The following is a 6,165-nucleotide window of genomic DNA, read 5'->3' on the forward strand; positions in this document are numbered from 1 at the left end:
ATAAGTTAAGAGAGAGGGAAGCAGATCCAAGAACCTCTCCACCTGTCGAAGAGGAGAAGATGATACACACTGTTCTTGGCGATTTTCCCCAGTCGTGGACTCAAATAAACCAGGCTATCGTGGTGCCTGTCCTAACGTTTCGTCAACCGAACCCGCCTGAACTAACTGTGGTGCCAGATCATCCGGACCCGCAATCACCGCAGACCCCACCAGAAGATGCCATGCCGACCGTGGGACCAGCGGGTCCTCCCTCCGCTATCGGCGAGCCTGCCGTACCCACTGTTGGTAGCAGCAGCCCTAAGAGCCCCAGCATGCCGGTACTACTCCGACTCACTAGAAGCGTAGCTAGAAGGCAGTGCACTACACCAGCGGTAGCAAGCGTAGCGAGCCCTGTTAGGCCAAAAGCAACCCCTGCGCTGCGGAGGTCTAAACGTAGCACCAAGAATCAAACTCCACTTCGCTACAAAACTTGGAGATATTAACGAAAGTTGCTATTTGGTTAAGAATGTTTGTGTAAATATCTGTGTTACAGGTTTAAAAATGGACAATGGAGTAATGGACAGTGAATTGCTCCAAAACTTTCAAAGGGGACTCCTTTGTTTACCCGGGGTCCCCGCTGTTTCCACTACTGAACTGGGAGTCATGAACTGTGCATGACCAAACTTTTGCAACGTTCAAGCGTCCTCACCTCCCATAAAGGGAAGCACTGTTATATATTCACTTGTTCATAGCATTTGCTTGTTTATGGTGTTTCAAAATTTTGTGTGTTTTCTAATAACATGTAATGATGTTCTTCTTTTCCCAGTCCGGGAGTACTGGATTTAACCGGGGGGGAGTGCAGCGCCCCAGAGTCCTGGTCGTTGCAGTAATGTCGCTCTGCCACTAAGGGGAGTGATGTTACGTCTGATTGCACTAAAGGAGTTCACCTGACCTGGTATCACAGACACACACTACACTCCACACTCTGGCCACCAGGGGGGGTGGTTCTATCTATTAGGCCACTCCTCACACTTTAGTAAAACTGGGGGTTGGACAGGAAGTTAGGGAGAAAGTAGCTGGGAAGAGCTTGAGAGAGGATCTGTCAGGGGTGGGATCCTGGCAGAGCCCTAGAAAAGGAGATAGATCGTTACGGAGCCATGCCTGTGCTTTACAGCGGCAGACTCCTAAGAAAGGACAAGAAGCGAGGGGTATTGTGGAGGAGTGAGAAACGGGAATACAGCAAAGAGGCGATAGAACCAGAAGGAGTCGTGCCCCTAGACCAGCAATATCCTTCTGAGGCGCAAAGCCGGCGGCCGGAACGCCGAGAAAGTAAGAGACTTTAAGCATTACTTCAAACCAAGGCAGGACAGTCAATTATAGGTTGGCTGTCTCACTTAAATCACCTAAGCAGACAACGGAGGCAATTGTAGGAGAGGGGCGACTCTAGGGTCCCGGAAGAACTCCAGGCCTACCCCGTCATACGGGTGCGTCCTTGCCATATCATCTGGGGACGGAGAGAAAGAACATCAGGAACAGACACAACAGTTGTGAGGACTATCCCGTGGTGCTCAGCAGGGAAGTACTACAACACACAGGCGCTAGAAGGTAGGCACTGATTTCCACCTGCAAAGGGAACTCTGGATGTGACTTCGGACCGGCCGGTCTCAGCCAGCCCTGTTAGCAGTGCTCTGGATTGCGGATCCTGAAGCCTACAGGTAAAGAGACTGCAACCCTGTGTCTTTGTTATTTCATCGCACCACGCACCACCACCTTTAATTGGACGCCCCTTAGCAGGGTCACGGACCGGGTCAGGCCACCGTGACAACCCCAAGACCGCGGCAGAGAGGCCCAGTACCGAGTGCCCCGCGGGCCCTGCGTCTGGGGGCGCTCCAAACTCCTTCTCCCATCATCCCCCTGTCAGTGTCGGCATCTGACTTCTCCCACAGTGACAGCAAGCGCGATGACGTCACTGCCCGGCGCCCGCTGTCAGGAGATCAGCGGGAGCAGCGCAGGAACCAGGAAGAAGAGAAGTGAGTATTTATTTTTTATGGGTGCTGCCGCCTTATTACAGGGTCTGCCTATGCGGGGGCTGCCTTATTACAAGGTCTGCCTATGGGGGTCTGCCGCCTTATTACAGGGTCTGCCTATGGGGATCTACCACCTTATTACAGGGTCTGCCTATTGGGAGGCTGCCTTATTACAGGGTCTGACTATGGGGGTGCTGCCTTATTACAGGGTCTGACTATGGGGGTGCTGCCTCATTACAGGGTCTAACTATGGGGGCTGCCTTATTACAGGGTCTGCCTATAGGGGTGCTGCCTTATTACAGGGTCTGACTATGGGGGTGCTGCCTTATTACAGGGTCTGACTATAGGGGTGCTGCCTTATTACAGGGTCTAACTATGGGGGCTGCCTTATTACAGGGTCTGCCTATAGGGGTGCTGCCTTATTACAGGGTCTGACTATGGGGGTGCTGCCTTATTACAGGGTCTCACTATGGGGGCTGCCTTATTACAGGGTCTGCCTATAGGGGTGCTGCCTTATTACAGGGTCTGACTATGGGGGTACTGCCTTATTACAGGGTCTGACTATGGGGGTGCTGCCTCATTACAGGGTCTGACTATGGGGGTGCTGCCTTATTATAGGGTCTACCTATAGGGGTGCTGCCTTATTACAGGGTCTGACTATGGGGGCTGCCTTATTACAGGGTCTGACTATGGGGGTGCTGCTTTATTACAGTGTCTGACTATGGGGGCTGCCTTATTACAGGGTCTGACTACAGGGGTGCTGCCTTATTACAGGGTCTGCCACCTTATTACAGGGTCTGACTATAAGGGTGCTGCCTTATTACAGGGTCTGAATATGGGGGCTGCCTTATTACAAGGTCTGTCTATAGGGTTGCTGCCTTATTACAGGGTCTGACTATGGGGGCTGCCTTACTACACGGTCTGACTACGGGGGCTGCCTTATTACAGGGTCTGCCTATAGGGGTGCTGCCTTATTACAGGGTCTGACTATGGGGTTGCTGCCTTATTACAGGGTCTGACTATGGGGGTGCTGCCTTATTACAGGGTCTGACTATGGGGGGCTGCCTTATTACAGGGTCTGCTGCCTAATTACAGGGTCTGCCTATGGGGATCTGCCGCCTTATTACAGGGTCTGCCTATGGGGATCTACCACCTTATCACAGGGTCTGCCTATGGGGGGGCTGCCTTATTACAGGGTCTGACTATGGGGGTGCTGCCTTATTACAGGGTCTGACTATTGGGGTGCTGTCTTATTACAAGGTCTGACTATGGGGGTGCTGCCTTATTACAGGGTCTGACTATGGGGGCTGCCTTATTACAAGGTCTGACTATGGGGGTGCTGCCTTATTACAGGGGCTAACTATAGGGGTGCTGCCTTATTACAGGGTCTTCCTATAGGGGGGCTGCCTTATTACAAGGCCTGACTATGGGGGTGCTGCCTTATTACTGGGTCTGCCGCTTTATTGCAGAGTCAGCCTATGGGGGTGCTGCCTTATTACAGGGTCTGCCTATGGGGGCTGCCTTATTACAGGGTCTGACTATGGGGTGCTGCCTTATTACAGGGTCTGTCTATAGGGGTGCTGCCTTGTTACAGGGTCTGACTATGGGGGCTGCCTTATTACAGGGTCTGACTATAGGGGTGATGCCTTATTACAGGGTCTGCCTATAGGGGTGCTGCCTTATTACAGGGTCTGACTAAGGGGGCTGCCTTATTACAGGGTCTGACTATGGGGGTGCTGCCATATTACAGGGTCTGACTGTGGGGGTGCTGCCTTATTACAGGGTCTGACTATGGGGGTGCTGCCTTATTACAGGGTCTGCCGACTTATTACAGGGTCTGCCTATGGGGGTGCTGCCTTATTACAGGGTCTGCCTATGGGAGTGCTGCCTTATACTACAGAGTCAGCCTGCCTATGGGGTACTGCCTTATTACAGTGTCTGCCTATGGGGGCTGCCTTATGCTATAGAGTCTGCCTATGGGGAGTACATTATACTATATTGTGGACTATTTGGTGCATTATGCTACTGTATATGGAGGCTATCTAGGGGGCCATCATACAGTATGAAGATTACAGTGTGGGGGTCATTATACATTCTTGAAGCCATCAAACAGTTTGGGGGCTACTAAGGAGTCAGCATACTGTGTGGTTGGTACTATACGGTGAGGGGGCATTATACTGTGTATAAGAGAGCATCATGCTGTGTATAGGGGAGCTGTACAGGGGGGAGACTCGGGACATTATTAAAAGTAAAGTGGGCACTTATTGTTATAGGGGAACTCAGTTTACTGTGGCTATCAAAGGGGCACACAGGGCAATATTACTTTCTAGGGGGCAAAATATGGGCACTGTTTTCCAGGGCACTTGCACCTGGCATTACTATATTATAGAGGGTTGCTTTAGAATTTAGAGAGCACAGAGAACCACACAGCAGGTGCAGTAATAGGGACACATACGGCAGCAGCGGCTCAGTATTGGGGTATCAGGTGCAGTAATAGGGTCACATACGGCAGCAGTGGCTCAGTATTGGGGTATCAGGGGGCAGTAATAGGGACAAATACGGCAGCAGTGGCTCAGTATTGGGGTATCAGGGGCAGTAATAGGGACAAATACGGCAGCAACGGCTCAGTATTGGGGTTTCAGGTGGAGTAATAGGGACACATACGGCAGCAGCGGCTCAGTATTGGGGTATCAGGTGCAGTAATAGGGACACATACAGCAGCAGCGGCTCAGTATTGGGGTATCAGGTGCAGTAATAAGGACACATACGGCAGCAGCGGCTCAGTATTGGGGTATCAGGTGCAGTAATAGGGTCACATACGCCAGCAGCGGCTCAGTATTGGGGATTCAGGTGGAGTAATAGGGACACATACGGCAGCAGCGGCTCAGTATTGGGGTATCAGGTGCAGTAATAGGAACACATATGGCAGCAGCGGCTCAGTATTGGGGTATCAGGTGCAGTAATAGGGACACATACGGCAGCAGCGGCTCAGTATTGGGGTTTCAGGTGGAGTAATAGGGACACATACGGCAGCAGCGGCTCAGTATTGGGGTATCAGGTGCAGTAATAGGAACACATATGGCAGCAGCGGCTCAGTATTGGGGTATCAGGTGCAGTAATAGGGACACATATGGCAGCAGCGGCTCAGCATTGGAGTATCAGGTGCAGTAATAGGAACACATATGGCAGCAGCGGTTCAGTATTGGGGTATCAGGTGCAGTAATAGGGACACATATAGCAGCGGCTCAGTATTGGAGTATCAGGTGCAGTAATAGGAACACATATGGCAGCAGCGGCTCAGTATTGGGGTATCGGGTGCAGTAATAGGAACACATATGGCAGCAGCGGCTCAGTATTGGGGTATCAGGTGCAGTAATAGGGACACATATAGCAGCGGCTCAGTATTGGGGTATCAGGTGCAGTAATAGGGATACATATGGCAGCAGCGGCTCAGTATTGGGGTATCAGGTGCAGTAATAGGAACACATATGGCAGCAGCGGCTCAGTATTGGGGTATCAGGTGCAGTAATAGGAACACATATGGCAGCAGCGGCTCAGTATTGGGGTATCAGGTGCAGTAATAGGGACACATATAGCAGCGGCTCAGTATTGGAGTATCAGGTGCAGTAATAGGGACACATATAGCAGCGGCTCAGTATTGGGGTATCAGGTGCAGTAATAGGGACACATATAGCAGCGGCTCAGTATTGGAGTATCAGGTGCAGTAATAGGGTCACATACGGCAGCAGCGGCTCAGTATTGGGGTATCAGGTGCAGTAATAGGGACACATACGGCAGAGGCTCAGTATTGGGGTATCAGGGGTAGTAATAGGGACACATACGGCAGCAGTGGCTCAGTATTGGGGTATCAGGTGCAGTAATAGGGACACATACGGCAGCAGCGGCTCAGTATCGGGGTATCAGGGGCAGTAATAGGGACACATACGGCAGAGGCTCAGTATTGGGGTATCAGGGGTAGTAATAGGGACACATACGGCAGCAGTGGCTCAGTATTGGGGTATCAGGTGCAGTAATAGGGACACATACGGCAGCAGCGGCTCAGTATCGGGGTATCAGGGGCAGTAATAGGGACACATACGGCAGAGGCTCAGTATTGGGGTATCAGGGGTAGTAATAGGGACACATACGGCAGCAGTGG

This window comes from Ranitomeya variabilis, chromosome 1 (genome assembly GCF_051348905.1).
Source record: "Ranitomeya variabilis isolate aRanVar5 chromosome 1, aRanVar5.hap1, whole genome shotgun sequence".
NCBI lineage: Eukaryota > Metazoa > Chordata > Amphibia > Anura > Dendrobatidae > Ranitomeya > Ranitomeya variabilis.